This window comes from Scyliorhinus torazame, chromosome 23 (assembly GCF_047496885.1).
Source record: "Scyliorhinus torazame isolate Kashiwa2021f chromosome 23, sScyTor2.1, whole genome shotgun sequence".
Taxonomy (NCBI): Eukaryota; Metazoa; Chordata; class Chondrichthyes; order Carcharhiniformes; family Scyliorhinidae; genus Scyliorhinus; species Scyliorhinus torazame.
The window spans coordinates 81,746,503-81,765,821 of record NC_092729.1 but is presented as its reverse complement, the minus strand read 5'-3'; the positions used below and the strand labels follow the sequence as shown (position 1 = coordinate 81,765,821).

Here is a 19,319-nt window from a genome sequence, read left to right as displayed (position 1 = left end):
TATAAACCACCCCGAACCCCTCGATTAGACTCCAGTCTGTAACTCACTCCCGGGTATCTGTTATTCTGTACATAAACCACCCCGAACCCCTCGATTAGATTCCAGTCTGTAACTCACTCCCGGGTATCTGTTATTCTGTACATAAACGACCCCGAACCCCTCGATTTAATTCCAGTCTGTAACTCACTCCCGGGTATCTGTTATTCTATATATAAACCACCCTGAAACCCTCGATTAGATTCCAGTCTGTAACTCTCTCCCGGGTATCTGTTATTCTATATATAAACCACCCCGAACCCCTCGATTAGATTCCAGTCTGTAACTCAATCCCGGGTATCTGTTATTTCATATATAAACCATCCTGAACTCCTCGATTAGATTCTAGTCTGTAACTCACTCTCGTGTATCTGTTATTCTATATATAAACCATCCCGAACCCCTCGATTAGATTCCAGTCTGTAACTCTCTCCCGGGTATCTCTTATTCTATATATAAACCACCCCGAACCCCTCGATTAGATTCCAGTCTGTAACTCACTCCCGGGTATCTGTTATTCGATATATAAACCCCCCCGAACCCCTCGATTAGATTCCAGTCTGTAACTCACTCCAGGGTATCTGTTATTCTATATATAAACCACCCCGAAACACTCGATTAGATTCCAGTCTGTAACTCACTCCAGGGTATCTGTTATTCTATATATAAACCACCCTGAACCCCTCGATTAGACTCCAGTCTGTAACTCACTCCCGGGTATCTGTTATTCTATATATAAACCACCCTGAACCCCTCGATTAGATTCCAGTCTGTAACTCACTCCCAGGTATCTGTTATTCTATATATAAACCATCCCGAAACCCTCGATTAGATTCCAGTCTGTAACTCACTCCCGGGTATCTGTTATTCTATATATAAACCCCCCCCGAACCCCTCGATTAGATTCCAGTCTGTAACTCACCCCCGTGTATCTGTTATTCTATATATAAACCCCCCCGAACCCCTCGATTAGATTCCAGTCTGTAACTCACTCCCGGGTATCTGTTATTCAAAATATAAACCACCCCGAACCCCTCGATTAGATTCCAGTCTGTAACTCACTCCCGGGTATCTGTTACTCTATATATAAACCATCCTGAACCCCTCGATTAGATTCCAGTCTGTAACTCACTCCCGGGTATCTGTCATTCTATATATAAACCACCCCGTACCCCTCGATTAGATTCCAGTCTGTAACTCACTCCCGGGTATCTGTCATTCTATATATAAACCACCCCGTACCCCTCGATTAGATTCCAGTCTGTAACTCACTCCCGGGTATCTGTTACTCTATATATAAAGCATCCCGAACCCGTCGATTAGATTCCAGTCTGTAACTCACACCCGGGTATCTGTTATTCTATATATAAACCATCCTGAACCCCTCGATTAGATTCCAGTCTGTAACTCACTCCCGGGGATCTGTTATTCTATATATAAACCATCCCAAACCCCTCGATTAGATTCCAGTCTGTAACTCACTCCCGGGTGTCTGTTATTCTATATATAAACCATCCCGAACCCCTCGATTAGATTCCAGTCTGTAACTCACTCCCGGGTATCTGTTATTCTATATATAAACCACCCCGAACCCCTCGATTAGATTCCAGTCTGTAACTCACTCTCGGGTATCTGTTATTCTGTATATAAACCACCCCGAACCCCTCGATTAGATTCCAGTCTGTAACTCACTCCCGGGTATCTGTTATTCTGTATATAAACCACCCCGAACCCCTCGATTAGATTCCAGTCTGTAACTCACTCCCGGGTATCTGTTATTCTATATATAAACCACCCTGAACCCCTCGATTAGATTCCAGTCTGTAACTCACTCCCGGGTATCTGTTATTCTATATATAAACCACCCCGAACTCCTCGATTAGACTCCAGTCTGTAACTCACTCCCGGGTATCTGTTATTCTATACATAAACCACCCCGGACACCTCGATTAGATTCCAGTCTGTAACTCACTCCTGGGTATCTGTTATTCTATATATAAACCACCCCAAACCCCTCGATTAGATTCCAGTCTGTAACTCACTCCCGGTGATCTGTTATTCTATCTATCAACCCCCCCGAACCCCTCGATTAGATTCCAGTCTGTAACTCACTCCCGGGTGTCTGTTATTCTATATATAAACCATCCCGAACCCCTCGCTTAGATTCCAGTCTGTAACTCACTCCCGGGTATCTGTTATTCTATATATAAACCATCCCAAAATCCTCGATTAGATTCCATTCTGTAACTCACTCCCGGGTATCTGTTATTCTATATATAAACCACTCCGAACCCCTCGATTAGATTCCAGTCTGGAATTCACAATTCACTCCCGGGTACCTGTTATTCTATATATAAACCACCCCGAACCTCTCGATTAGATTCCAGTCCGTAACTCACTGCCGGGTATCTGTTATTCTATATATAACCCACGCTGAACCCCTCGATTAGATTCCAGTCTGTAACTCACTCCCGGGCATCTGTTATTCTATATATAACCCACCCTGAACTCCTCGATTAGATTCCAGTCTGTAACTCACTCCCGGGTATCTGTTATTCAATATATAAACCACACTGAACCCCTCGATTAGATTCCAGTCTGTAACTCACTCCCGGGTATCTGTTATTCTATATATAAACCATCCTGAAGCCCTCGATTAGATTCTAGTCTGTAACTCACTCCCGGGTATCTGTTATTCTATATATAAACCACCCCGAACCCCTCGATTAGATTCCAGTCTGTAACTCACTCCCGGGTATCTGTTATTCTATATATAAACCACACTGAACCTCTCGATTAGATTCCAGTCTGTAACTCACTCCCGGGTATCTGTCATTCTATATATAAACCATCCCGAACCCCACGATTAGATTCCAGTCTGTAACTCACTCCCGGGTATCTGTTATTCTATATATAAACCATCCCAAACCCCTCGATTAGATTCCAGTCTGTAACTCACTCCCGGGTGTCTGTTATTCTATATATAAACCATCCCGAACCCCTCGATTAGATTCCAGTCTGTAACTCACTCCCGGGTATCTGTTATTCTATATATAAACCACCCCGAACCCCTCGATTAGATTCCAGTCTGTAACTCACTCTCGGGTATCTGTTATTCTGTATATAAACCACCCCGAACCCCTCGATTAGATTCCAGTCTGTAACTCACTCCCGGGTATCTGTTATTCTATATATAAACCACCCCGAACCCCTCGCTTAGATTCCAGTCTGTAACTCACTCCCGGGTATCTGTTATTCTCTATATAAACCTCCCGGAACCCCTCGATTAGATTCCAGTCTGTATCTCACTCCCGGGTATCTGTTATTCTATATATAAACCACCCCGAACCCCTCGATTAGATTCCAGTCTGTAACTCACTCCCGGGTATCTGTTATTCTGTATATAAACCACCCCGAAACCCTCGATTAGATTCCAGTCTGTAACTCACTCCCGGGTATCTGTTATTTTATATATAAACCACCCCGAACACCTCGATTAGATTCCAGTCTGTAACTCACTCCCGGGTATCTGTTACTCTATATATAAACCACCCCGAACACCTCGATTAGATTCCAGTCTGTAACTCACTCCCGGGTATCTGTTATTCTATATATAAACCACCCCGAACCCCTCGATTAGATTCCAGTCTGTAACTCACTCCCGGGTATCTGTTATTCTATATATAAACCACCCCGAACCCCTCGCTTAGATTCCAGTCTGTACCTCACTCCCGGGTATCTGTTATTCTATATATAAACCACCCCGAAACTCTCGATTAGATTCCAGTCTGTAACTCACTCCCGGGTATCTGTTATTCTATATATAAACCACCCCGAACCGCTCGATTAGATTCCAGTCTGTAACTCACTCCCGGGTATCTGTTATTCTGTATATAAACCACCCCGAACCCCTCGATTAGATTCCAGTCTGTAACTCACTCCCGGGTATCTGTTATTCTATATATAAACCATCCCGAACCCTCGATTAGATTCCAGTCTGTAACTCACTCCCGGGTATCTGTTATTCTATATATAAACCACCCCAAACCCCTCGATTCGATTCCAGTCTGTAACTCACTCCCGGGTATCTGTTATTCTATATATTAACCACCCTGAACCCCTCGATTTGATTCCAGTCTGTAACTCACTCCCGGGTATCTGTTATTCTATATATAAACCACCCCGAACCCCTCGATTTGATTCCAGTCTGTAACTCACTCCCGGGTATCTGTTATTCTATATATAAACAATCCTGAACCCCTCGATTAGATTCCAGTCAGTAATTCACTCCCGGGTATCTGTTATTCTATATATAAACCACCCCGAACCACTCGATTAGATTCCAGTCTGTAACTCACTCCCGGGTATCTGTTATTCTATATATAAACCACCCCGAACCACTCGATTAGATTCCAGTCTGTAACTCACTCCCGGGTATCTGTTATTCTATATATAAACCACCCCGAATCCCTCAATTAGATTCCAGTCTGTAACTCACTCCCGGGTATCTGTTATTCTAAATATAAACCACCCCTGAACCCCTCGATTAGATTCCAGTCTGTAACTCACTCCCGGTTATCTGTTATTCTATATATAAACCATCCCGAACCCCTCGATTAGATTCCAGTTTGTAACTCACTCCCGGGTATCTGTTATTCTATATATAAACCACCCCGAACCACTCGATTAGATTCCAGTCTGTAACTCACTCCCGGGTATCTGTTATTCTATATATAAACCACCCCGAATCCCTCAATTAGATTCAAGTCTGTAACTCACTCCAGGGTATCTGATATTCTATATATAAACCACCCCTGAACCCCTCGATTAGATTCCAGTCTGTAACTCACTCCCGGGTATCTGTTATTCTATATATAAACCACCCCGAACCCCTCGATTAGATTCCAGTCTGTAACTCACTCCCGGGTATCTGTTATTCTATTTATAAACCACCCCAAACCCCTCGATTATATTCCAGTCTGTAACTCACTCCCGGGTATCTGTTATTCTATATATAAACCCCCCCGAACCCCTCGATTAGATTCCAGTCTGTAACTCACTCCCGGGTATCTGTTATTCTATATATAAAACATCCCGAACCCCTCGATTAGATTCCAGTCTGCAACTCACTCCCAGGTACCTGTTATTCTGTATATAAACCACCCTGAACCCCTCGATTAGTTTCCAGTCTGTAACATACTCCCGGGTACCTGTTATTCTGTATATAAACCACCCCGAACCCCTCGATTAGATTCCAGTCTGTAACATCACTCCCGGGTTTCTGTTATTCTATATATAAACCACCCTGAACCCCTCGATTAGACTCCAGTCTGTAACTCACTCCCGGGTATCTGTTATTCTATATATAAACCACCCCGAACCTCTCGATTAGATTCCAGTCTGTAACTCACACCCGGTATCTGTTATTCTGTATATAAACCATCCCGAACCCCTCGATTAGATTCCAGTCTGTAACTCACTCCCGGGTATCTGTTATTCTATAAATAAACCACGCCGAACCCCTCGATTAGATTCCAATCTGTAACTCACTCCCGGGTATGTGTTATTCTATATATAAACCACCCCGAACCCCTCGATTAGATTCCAGTCTGTAACTCACTCCCGGGTATCTGTTATTCTATATATATACCACACCGAGCCCCTCGATTAGATTCCAGTCTGTAACTCACTCCCGGGTATCTGTTATTCTATATATAAACCTCCCCGAACCTCTCGATTAGATTCCAGTCTGTACCTCACTCTCGCGTACCTGTTATTCTATATATAAACCCCCCCGAACCCCTCGATTAGATTCCAGTCTGTAACTCACTCCCGGGTATCTGTTATTCTGTACATAAACCACCCCGAACCCCTCGATTTGATTCCAGTCTGTAACTCACTCCCGGGTATCTGTTATTCTATATATAAACCACCCTGAACCCCTCGATTAGATTTCAGTCTGTAACTCTCTCCCGGGTATCTGTTATTCTATATATATACCACACCGAGCCCCTCGATTAGATTCCAGTCTGTAACTCACTCCCGGGTATCTGTTATTCTATATATAAACCACCCCTAACCTCTCGATTAGATTCCAGTCTGTACCTCACTCCCGGGTACCTGTTATTCTATATATAAACCACCCCGAACCCCTCGATTAGACTCCAGTCTGTAACTCACTCCCGGGTATCTGTTATTCTGTATATAAACCACCCCGAACCCCGCGATTAGATTCCAGTCTGTAACTCACTCCAGGGTATCTGTTATTCTGTACATAAACCACACCGAACCCCTCGATTAGACTCCAGTCTGTAACTCACTCCCGGGTATCTGTTATTCTGTATATAAACCACCCCGAACCCCTCGATTAGACTCCAGTCTGTAACTCACTCCAGGGTATCTGTTATTCTTTATATAAACCACCCCTAACCTATCGATTAGATTCCAGTCTGTACCTCACTCCCGGGTACCTGTTATTCTATATATAAACCACCCCGAACCCCTCGATTAGACTCCAGTCTGTAACTCACTCCCGGGTATCTGTTATTCTGTATATAAACCACCCCGAACCCCTCGATTAGACTCCAGTCTGTAACTCACTCCGTGGTATCTGTTATTCTATATATAAACCCCCCCGAACCCCTCGATTAGATTCCAGTCTGTAACTCACTCCCGGGTATCTGTTATTCTGTACATAAACCACCCCGAACCCCTCGATTAGATTCCAGTCTGTAACTCACTCCCGGGTATCTGTTATTCTGTACATAAACCACCCCGAACCCCTCGATTTAATTCCAGTCTGTAACTCACTCCCGGGTATCTGTTATTCTATATATAAACCACCCTGAAACCCTCGATTAGATTCCAGTCTGTAACTCTCTCCCGGGTATCTGTTATTCTATATATAAACCACCCCGAACCCCTCGATTAGATTCCAGTCTGTAACTCAATCCCGGGTATCTGTTATTTCATATATAAACCATCCTGAACTCCTCGATTAGATTCTAGTCTGTAACTCACTCTCGTGTATCTGTTATTCTATATATAAACCATCCCGAACCCCTCGATTAGATTCCAGTCTGTAACTCTCTCCCGGGTATCTCTTATTCTATATATAAACCACCCCGAACCCCTCGATTAGATTCCAGTCTGTAACTCACTCCCGGGTATCTGTTATTCGATATATAAACCCCCCCGAACCCCTCGATTAGATTCCAGTCTGTTACTCACTCCAGGGTATCTGTTATTCTATATATAAACCACCCCGAAACCCTCGATTAGATTCCAGTCTGTAACTCACTCCAGGGTATCTGTTATTCTATATCTAAACCACCCCGAAACCCTCGATTAGATTCCAGTCTGTAACTCACTCCAGGGTATCTGTTATTCTATACATAAACCACCCCGAAACACTCGATTAGATTCCAGTCTGTAACTCACTCCAGGGTATCTGTTATTCTATATATAAACCACCCTGAACCCCTCGATTAGACTCCAGTCTGTAACTCACTCCCGGGTATCTGTTATTCTATATATAAACCACCCTGAACCCCTCGATTAGATTCCAGTCTGTAACTCACTCCCGGGTATCTGTTATTCTATATATAAACCACCCCTAACCTATCGATTAGATTCCAGTCTGTACCTCACTCCCGGGTACCTGTTATTCTATATATAAACCACCCCGAACCCCTCGATTAGACTCCAGTCTGTAACTCACTCCTGGGTATCTGTTATTCTGTATATAAACCACCCCGAACCCCTCTATTAGACTCCAGTCTGTAACTCACTCCCGGGTATCTGTTATTCTATATATAAACCCCCCCGAACCCCTCGATTAGATTCCAGTCTGTAACTCACTCCCGGGTATCTGTTATTCTGTACATAAACCACCCCGAACCCCTCGATTAGATTCCAGTCTGTAACTCACTCCCGGGTATCTGTTATTCTGTACATAAACCACCCCGAACCCCTCGATTTAATTCCAGTCTGTAACTCACTCCCGGGTATCTGTTATTCTATATATAAACCACCCTGAACCCCTCGATTAGATTCCAGTCTGTAACTCTCTCCCGGGTATCTGTTATTCTATATATAAACCACCCCGAAACCCTCGAATAGATTCCAGTCTGTAACTCAATCCCGGGTATCTGTTATTTCATATATAAACCATCCTGAACCCCTCGATTAGATTCTAGTCTGTAACTCACTCTCGTGTATCTGTTATTCTATATATAAACCATCCCGAACCCATCGATTAGATTCCAGTCTGTAACTCTCTCCCGGGTATCTCTTATTCTATATATAAACCACCCCGAACCCATCGATTAGATTCCAGTCTGTAACTCACTCCCGGGTATCTGTTATTCGATATATAAACCCCCCCGAACGCCTCGATTAGATTCCAGTCTGTAACTCACTCCAGGGTATCTGTTATTCTATATATAAACCACCCCGAAACCCTCGATTAGATTCCAGTCTGTAACTCACTCCAGGGTATCTGTTATTCTATATATAAACCACCCCGAAACCCTCGATTAGATTCCAGTCTGTAACTCACTCCAGGGTATCTGTTATTCTATACATAAACCACCCCGAAACACTCGATTAGATTCCAGTCTGTAACTCACTACAGGGTATCTGTTATTCTATATATAAACCACCCTGAACCCCTCGCTTAGACTCCAGTCTGTAACTCACTCCCGGGTATCTGTTATTCTATATATAAACCACCCTGAACCCCTCGATTAGATTCCAGTCTGTAACTCACTCCCGGGTATCTGTTATTCTATATATAAACCACCCCGAATCCCTCAATTAGATTCCAGTCTGTAACTCACACCCGGGTATCTGTTATTCTAAATATAAACCACCCCTGAACCCCTCGATTAGATTCCAGTCTGTAACTCACTCCCGGTTATCTGTTATTCTATATATAAACCACCCCGAACCTCTCGATTAGATTCCAGTCTGTAACTCACTGCCGGGTATCTGTTATTCTATATATAAACCACCCCAAACCCCTCGATTAGATTCCAGTCTGTAACTCACTCCCAGGTATCTGTTATTCTATATATAAACCATCCCGAACCCCTCGATTAGATTCCAGTCTGTAACTCACTCCCGGGTATCTGTTATTCTATATATAAACCACCCCGAACCACTCGATTAGATTCCAGTCTGTAACTCACTCCCGGGTATCTGTTATTCTATATATAAACCACCCCGAATCCCTCAATTAGATTCCAGTCTGTAACTCACTCCCGGGTATCTGTTATTCTATATATAAACCACCCCTGAACCCCTCGATTAGATTCCAGTCTGTAACTCACTCCCGGGTATCTGTTATTCTATATATAAACCACCCCGAACCCCTCGATTAGATTCCAGTCTGTAACTCACTCCCGGGTATCTGTTATTCTATTTATAAACCACCCCAAACCCCTCGATTAGATTCCAGTCTGTAACTCACTCCCGGGTATCTGTTATTCTATATATAAACCCCCCCGAACCCCTCGATTAGATTCCAGTCTGTAACTCACTCCCGGGTATCTGTTATTCTATATATAAACCACCCCGATCCCCTCGATTAGATTCCAGTCTGTAACTCACTCCCGGGTATCTGTTATTCTATATATAAAACATCCCGAACCCCTCGATTAGATTCCAGTCTGTAACTCACTCCCGGGTACCTGTTATTCTGTATATAAACCACCCTGAACCCCTCGATTAGATTCCAGTATGTAACTCACTCCCGGGTACCTGTTATTCTGTATATAAACCACCCCGAACCCCTCGATTAGATTCCAGTCTGTAACATCACTCCCGGGTTTCTGTTATTCTATATATAAACCACCCTGAACCCCTCGATTAGACTCCAGTCTGTAACTCACTCCCGGGTATCTGTTATTCTATATATAAACCACCCCGAACCTCTCGATTAGATTCCAGTCTGTAACTCACACCCGGTATCTGTTATTCTATATATAAACCACTCCGAACCCCTCGATTAGATTCCAGTCTGTAACTCACTTCCGTGTATCTGTTATTCTATATATAAACCACCCCGAACCCCTCGATTAGATTCCAGTCTGTAACTCACTCCCGGGTATCTGTTATTCTGTATATAAACCACCCCGAACCCCTCGGTTAGATTCCAGTCTGTAACTCACTCCCGGGTACCTGTTATTCTGTATATAAACCATCCCGAACCCCTCGATTAGATTCCAGTCTGTAACTCACTCCCGGGTATCTGTTATTCTATAAATAAACCACCCCGAACCCCTCGATTAGATTCCAGTCTGTAACTCACTCCCGGGTATGTGTTATTCTATATATAAACCACCCCGAACCCCTCGATTAGATTCCAGTCTGTAACTCACTCTCGTGTATCTGTTATTCTATATATAAACCACCCCGAACCCCTCGATTAGATTCCAGTCTGTAACTCACTCCAGGGTATCTGTTATTCTATATATAAACCACCCCGAACCCCTCGATTAGATTCCAGTCTGTAACTCACTCCCGGCTATCTGTTATTCTATATATAAACCCCCCCCGAACCCCTCGATTAGATTCCAGTCTGTAACTCACTCCCGGGTATCTGTTATTCTATATATAAACCCCCCCCGAACCCCTCGATTAGATTCCAGTCTGTAACTCATTCCCGGGTATCTGTTATTCTATATATAAACCACCCCGAACCCCTCGATTAGATTCCAGTCTGTAACTCACTCCCGGGTATCTGTTATTCTATATATAAACCACCCCGAACACCTCGATTAGATTCCAGTCTGTAACTCACTCCCGGGTATCTGTTATTCTATATATAAACCACCCTGAACCCCTCGATTAGATTCCAGTCTGTAACTCACTCCCGGGTATCTGTTATTCTGTACATAAACCACCCCGAACCCCACGATTTGATTCCAGTCTGTAACTCACTCCCGGGTATCTGTTATTCTATATATAAACCACCCTGAACCCCTCGATTAGATTTCAGTCTGTAACTCTCTCCCGGGTATCTGTTATTCTATATATATACCACACCGAGCCCCTCGATTAGATTCCAGTCTGTAACTCACTCCCGGGTATCTGTTATTCTATATATAAACCACCCCTAACCTCTCGATTAGATTCCAGTCTGTACCTCACTCCCGGGTACCTGTTATTCTATATATAAACCACCCCGAACCCCTCGATTAGACTCCAGTCTGTAACTCACTCCCGGGTATCTGTTATTCTGTATATAAACCACCCCGAACCCCTCGATTAGATTCCAGTCTGTAACTCACTCCCGGGTATCTGTTATTCTGTACATAAACCACCCCGAACCCCTCGATTAGACTCCAGTCTGTAACTCACTCCCGGGTATCTGTTATTCTGTATATAAACCACCCCGAACCCCTCGATTAGACTCCAGTCTGTAACTCACTCCCGGGTATCTGTTATTCTATATATAAACCACCCCTAACCTCTCGATTAGATTCCAGTCTGTACCTCACTCCCGGGTACCTGTTATTCTATATATAAACCACCCCGAACCCCTCTATTAGACTCCAGTCTGTAACTCACTCCCGGGTATGTGTTATTCTATATATAAACCACCCCGAACCCCTCGATTAGATTCCAGTCTGTAACTCACTCTCGTGTATCTGTTATTCTATATATAAACCACCCCGAACCCCTCGATTAGATTCCAGTCTGTAACTCACTCCAGGGTATCTGTTATTCTATATATAAACCACCCCGAACCCCTCGATTAGATTCCAGTCTGTAACTCACTCCCGGCTATCTGTTATTCTATATATAAACCCCCCCCGAACCCCTCGATTAGATTCCAGTCTGTAACTCACTCCCGGGTATCTGTTATTCTATATATAAACCCCCCCCGAACCCCTCGATTAGATTCCAGTCTGTAACTCATTCCCGGGTATCTGTTATTCTATATATAAACCACCCCGAACCCCTCGATTAGATTCCAGTCTGTGACTCACTCCCGGGTATCTGTTATTCTATATATAAACCACCCCGAACCCCTCGATTAGATTCCAGTCTGTAACTCACTCCCGGGTATCTGTTATTCTATATATAAACCACCCTGAACCCCTCGATTAGATTCCAGTCTGTAACTCACTCCCGGGTATCTGTTATTCTGTACATAAACCACCCCGAACCCCTCGATTTGATTCCAGTCTGTAACTCACTCCCGGGTATCTGTTATTCTATATATAAACCACCCTGAACCCCTCGATTAGATTTCAGTCTGTAACTCTCTCCCGGGTATCTGTTATTCTATATATATACCACACCGAGCCCCTCGATTAGATTCCAGTCTGTAACTCACTCCCGGGTATCTGTTATTCTATATATAAACCACCCCTAACCTCTCGATTAGATTCCAGTCTGTACCTCACTCCCGGGTACCTGTTATTCTATATATAAACCACCCCGAACCCCTCGATTAGACTCCAGTCTGTAACTCACTCCCGGGTATCTGTTATTCTGTATATAAACCACCCCGAACCCCTCGATTAGATTCCAGTCTGTAACTCACTCCCGGGTATCTGTTATTCTGTACATAAACCACCCCGAACCCCTCGATTAGACTCCAGTCTGTAACTCACTCCCGGGTATCTGTTATTCTGTATATAAACCACCCCGAACCCCTCGATTAGACTCCAGTCTGTAACTCACTCCCGGGTATCTGTTATTCTATATATAAACCACCCCTAACCTCTCGATTAGATTCCAGTCTGTACCTCACTCCCGGGTACCTGTTATTCTATATATAAACCACCCCGAACCCCTCGATTAGACTCCAGTCTGTAACTCACTCCCGGGTATCTGTTATTCTGTATATAAACCACCCCGAACCCCTCGATTAGACTCCAGTCTGTAACTCACTCCCGGGTATCTGTTATTTTATATATAAACCCCCCCGAACCCCTCGATTAGATTCCAGTCTGTAACTCACTCCCGGGTATCTGTTATTCTGTACATAAACCATCCCGAACCCCTCGATTAGATTCCAGTCTGTAACTCACTCCCGGGTATCTGTTATTCTGTACATAAACCACCCCGAACCCCTCGATTTAATTCCAGTCTGTAACTCACTCCCGGGTATCTGTTATTCTATATATAAACCACCCTGAACCCCTCGATTAGATTCCAGTCTGTAACTCTCTCCCGGGTATCTGTTATTCTATATATAATCCACCCCGAACCCCTCGATTAGATTCCAGTCTGTAACTCAATCCCGGGTATCTGTTATTTCATATATAAACCATCCTGAACCCCTCGATTAGATTCTAGTCTGTAACTCACTCTCGTGTATCTGTTATTCTATATATAAACCATCCCGAACCCCTCGATTAGATTCCAGTCTGTAACTCTCTCCCGGGTATCTCTTATTCTATATATAAACCACCCCGAACCCCTCGATTAGATTCCAGTCTGTAACTCACTCCCGGGTATCTGTTATTCGATATATAAACCCCCCCGAACCCCTCGATTAGATTCCAGTCTGTAACTCACTCCAGGGTATCTTGTATTCTATATATAAACCACGCCGAAACCCTCGATTAGATTCCAGTCTGTAACTCACTCCAGGGTATCTGTTATTCTACATATAAACCACCCCAAACCCCTCGATTAGATTCCAGTCTGTAACTCACTCCCGGGTATCTGTTATTCTATATATAAACCACCCCGAAACCCTCGATTAGATTCCAGTCTGTAACTCACTCCAGGGTATCTGTTATTCTATATATAATCCCCCCGAACCCCTCGATTAGATTCCAGTCTGTAACTCACTCCCGGGTATCTGTTATTTTATATACAAACCCCCCCGAACCCCTCGATTAGATTCCAGTCTGTAACTCACTCCCGGGTATCTGTTATTCTATATATAAACCACCCTGAACCCCTCGATTAGATTTCAGTCTGTAACTCTCTCCCGGGTATCTGTTATTCTATATATATACCACACCGAGCCCCTCGATTAGATTCCAGTCTGTAACTCACTCCTGGGTATCTGTTATTCTATATATAAACCACCCGAACCCCTCGATTAGATTCCAGTCTGTAACTGACTCCCGGATATCTGTTATTCTATATATAAACCACCCTGAATCCCTCGATTAGATCCCAGTCTGTAACTCACTCCCGGGTATCTGTTATTCTATATATAAACCACCCCGGACCCCTCGATTAGATTCCAGTCTGTAACTCACTCCCGGGTATCTGTTATTCTATATATAAACCACCCCGAACACCTCGATTAGATTCCAGTCTGTAACTCACTCCCGGGTATCTGTTATTCTATATATAAACCACCCTGAACCCCTCGATTAGATTTCAGTCTGTAACTCTCTCCCGGGTATCTGTTATTCTATATATATACCACACCGAGCCCCTCGATTAGATTCCAGTCTGTAACTCACTCCCGGGTATCTGTTATTCTATATATAAACCACCCCTAACCTCTCGATTAGATTCCAGTCTGTACCTCACTCCCGGGTACCTGTTATTCTATATATAAACCACCCCGAACCCCTCGATTAGACTCCAGTCTGTAACTCACTCCCGGGTATCTGTTATTCTGTATATAAACCACCCCGAACCCCTCGATTAGATTCCAGTCTGTAACTCACTCCCGGGTATCTGTTATTCTGTACATAAACCACCCCGAACCCCTCGATTAGACTCCAGTCTGTAACTCACTCCCGGGTATCTGTTATTCTGTATATAAACCACCCCGAACCCCTCGATTAGACTCCAGTCTGTAACTCACTCCCGGGTATCTGTTATTCTATATATAAACCACCCCTAACCTCTCGATTAGATTCCAGTCTGTACCTCACTCCCGGGTACCTGTTATTCTATATATAAACCACCCCGAACCCCTCGATTAGACTCCAGTCTGTAACTCACTCCCGGGTATCTGTTATTCTGTATATAAACCACCCCGAACCCCTCGATTAGACTCCAGTCTGTAACTCACTCCCGGGTATCTGTTATTTTATATATAAACCCCCCCGAACCCCTCGATTAGATTCCAGTCTGTAACTCACTCCCGGGTATCTGTTATTCTGTACATAAACCATCCCGAACCCCTCGATTAGATTCCAGTCTGTAACTCACTCCCGGGTATCTGTTATTCTGTACATAAACCACCCCGAACCCCTCGATTTAATTCCAGTCTGTAACTCACTCCCGGGTATCTGTTATTCTATATATAAACCACCCTGAACCCCTCGATTAGATTCCAGTCTGTAACTCTCTCCCGGGTATCTGTTATTCTATATATAATCCACCCCGAACCCCTCGATTAGATTCCAGTCTGTAACTCAATCCCGGGTATCTGTTATTTCATATATAAACCATCCTGAACCCTTCGATTAGATTCTAGTCTGTAACTCACTCTCGTGTATCTGTTATTCTATATATAAACCATCCCGAACCCCTCGATTAGATTCCAGTCTGTAACTCTCTCCCGGGTATCTCTTATTCTATATATAAACCACCCCGAACCCCTCGATTAGATTCCAGTCTGTAACTCACTCCCGGGTATCTGTTATTCGATATATAAACCCCCCCGAACCCCTCGATTAGATTCCAGTCTGTAACTCACTCCAGGGTATCTTGTATTCTATATATAAACCACCCCGAAACCCTCGATTAGATTCCAGTCTGTAACTCACTCCAGGGTATCTGTTATTCTACATATAAACCACCCCAAACCCCTCGATTAGATTCCAGTCTGTAACTCACTCCCGGGTATCTGTTATTCTATATATAAACCACCCCGAAACCCTCGATTAGATTCCAGTCTGTAACTCACTCCAGGGTATCTGTTATTCTATATATAATCCCCCCGAACCCCTCGATTAGATTCCAGTCTGTAACTCACTCCCGGGTATCTGTTATTTTATATACAAACCCCCCCGAACCCCTCGATTAGATTCCAGTCTGTAACTCACTCCTGGGTATCTGTTATTCTATATATAAACCACCCCGAACCCCTCGATTAGATTCCAGTCTGTAACTGACTCCCGGATATCTGTTATTCTATATATAAACCTCCCTGAATCCCTCGATTAGATCCCAGTCTGTAACTCACTCCTGGGTATCTGTTATTCTATATATAAACCACCCCGAACCCCTCGATTAGATTCCAGTCTGTAACTCACTCCCGGGTATCTGTTATTCTATATATAAACCACCCTGAACCCCTCGATTAGATTCCAGTCTGTAACTCACTCCCGGGTATCTGTTATTCTATATATAAACCACCCCGGACCCCTCGATTAGATTCCAGTCTGTAACTCACTCCCGGGTATCTGTTATTCTATATATAAACCACCCCGAACACCTCGATTAGATTCCAGTCTGTAACTCACTCCCGGGTATCTGTTATTCTATATATAAACCACCCCGAACCCCTCGATTAGATTCCAGTCTGTAACTCACTCCCGGGTGTCTGTTATTCTATATATAAACCCCCCCGAACCCCTCGATTAGATTCCAGTCTGTAAATCACTCCCGGGTACCTGTTATTCTATATATAAACCACCCCGAACCCCTCGATTAGATTCCAGTCTGTAAATCACTCCCGGGTACCTGTTATTCTCTATATAAACCACCCCGAACCCCTCGATTAGATTCCAGTCTGTAACTCACTCCCGGGTATCTGTTATTCTATGTATAAACCACCCCGAACATCTCGATTAGATTCCAGTCTGTAAATCACTCCCGGGTACCTGTTATTCTATATATAAACCACCCCGAACCCCTCGATTAGATTCCAGTCTGTAAATCACTCCCGGGTACCTGTTATTCTATATATAAACCACCCCGAACCCCTCGATTAGATTCCAGTCTGTAAATCACTCCCGGGTACCTGTTATTCCATATATCAACCACCCCGAATCCCTCGATTAGATTTCAGTCTGTAACTCACTCCCCTATATCTGTTATTCTGTATATACACCATCCTGAACCCCTCGATTAGATTCCAGTCTGTAACTCACTCCCGGGTATCTGTTATTCAATATATAAACCACCCCGAACCCCTCGATTAGATTCCAGTCTGTAAATCACTCCCGGGTACCTGTTATTCTATATATAAACCACCCCGAACCCCTCGATTAGATTCCAGTCTGTAACTCACTCCCGGGTATCTGTTATTCTATATATAAACCACCCCGAACCTCTCGATTAGATTCCAGTGTGTAACTCACTCCCGGGTACCTGTTATTCTATATATAAACCACCCTGAACCCCTCGATTAGATTCCAGTGTGTAACTCACTCCCGGGTATCTGTTATTCTATATATAAACCACCCCGAACACCTCGATTAGATTCCAGTCTGTAACTCACTCCCGGGTATCTGTTATTCTACATATAAACCACCCCGAACCCCTCGATTAGATTCCAGTCTGTAACTCACTCCCGGGTATCTGTTATTCTATATATAAACCACCCCGAACCCCTCGATTAGATTCCAGTCTGTAACTCACTCCCGGATACCTGTTATTCTGTATATAAACCACCCCGAACCCCTCGATTAGATTCCAGTCTGTAACTCACTCCCGGATACCTGTTATTCTGTATATAAACCACCCTGAACCCCTCGATTAGATTCCAGTCTGTAACTCACTCCCGGGTATCTGTTATTCTATATATAAACCACCCCGAACCCCTCGATTAGATTCCAGTCTGTAACTCACTCCCGGGTATCTGTTATTCTATATATAAACCACCCCGAACCCCTCGATTAGATTCCAGTCTGTAACTCACTCCCGGGTATCTGTTATTCTATATATAAACCACCCCGAACCCCTCGATTAGATTCCAGTCTGTAACTCACTCCCAGGTATCTGTTATTCTATATATAAACCACCCCGAACCCCTCGATTAGATTCCAGTGTGTAACTCACTCCCAGGTATCTGTTATTCGATATATAAACCCCCCCGAACCCCTCGATTAGATTCCAGTCTGTAACTCACTCCCGGGTATCTGTTATTCTATATATAAACCACCCCGAACCCCTCGATTAGATTCCAGTCTGTAACTCACTCCCGGGTATCTGTTATTCTATATATAAACCACCCCGAACCTCTCGATTAGATTCCAGTCTGTAACTCACTCCCGGGTATCTGTTATTCTATATATAAACCCCCCCGAACCCCTCGATTAGATTCCAGTCTGTAACTCACTCCCGAGTATCTGTTATTCTATATATAAACCCCCCCGAACCCCTCGATTAGATTCCAGTCTGTAACTCACTCCCGGGTATCTGTTATTCTATATATAAACCACCCCGAACCCCTCGATTAGATTCCAGTCTGTAACTCACTCCCGGGTATCTGTTATTCTATATATAAACCACCCTGAACCCCTCGATTAGATTCCAGTCTGTAACTCACTCCCGGGTATCTGTTATTCTATATATAAACCACACCGAACCCCTCGATTAGATTCCAGTCTGTAACTCACTCCCGGGTATCTGTTATTCTATATATAAACCACACCGAACCCCTCGATTAGATTCCAGTCTGTAACTCACTCCCGGGTATCTGTTATTCTGTATATAAACCACCCTGAACCCCTCGATTAGATTCCATTCTGTAACTCACTCCCGGGTATCTGTTATTCTATATATAAACCATCCCGAACTCCTCGATTAGATTCCAGTCTGTAACTCACTCCCGGGTATCTGTTATTCTGTATATAAACCACCCTGAACCCCTCGATTAGATTCCAGTCTGTAACCAACTCCCGGGTATCTGTTATTCTATATATAAACCACCCAGAACCCCTCGATTAGATTCCAGTCTGTAACTCACACCCGGGTATCTGTTATTCTATATGTAAACCACCCTGAACCCCTCGATTAGATTCCAGTGTGTAACTCACTTTACCTTTCAGTTTCTGCTTTGTAATTCCGCTAATCTCTCTCTTCAATACGATCGTTGTCTTCTGCAATACTGGCTCTGCTAAACGATATGTAGATGGGGAGAATAAATAATGTGTTGTTTGTCATTGGCTGCCCCTGCCCCACCCACTCATAACTGGTTGGCAGCTTAATCTACTTTGATCTAAAAGCAGGTCATGGGGGGAGGAGTCAACGCAGGCCAATTTAAAAGAGCAAGTTGTAAACTCACTCCCAGTGAGGTCTCCCAGTGAGCCAGAGAAGACACAGCCAGAGTGCGACAGCGAAGAGTGCGTTCGGGAATTTGAAGCTCGGTGGGAATTGAATCCAATCGACAAGACTGC

The 19,319-nt window shown here is 43.9% G+C and overlaps 1 long non-coding RNA gene across 1 annotated transcript in view; it reads right to left on the bottom strand.

Moving 5' to 3' along the window:
* LOC140399787 (uncharacterized) overlaps positions 1-19,011 on the bottom strand; it is a 79,237-nt gene extending 60,226 nt beyond the window's left edge. Inside the window, exon 1 of the long non-coding RNA XR_011937875.1 lies at positions 18,965-19,011. This is a non-coding gene — a long non-coding RNA (uncharacterized lncRNA). The remainder of the gene's footprint in view (positions 1-18,964) is intronic.
* Between the last annotated feature and the right edge of the window lie 308 nt (positions 19,012-19,319).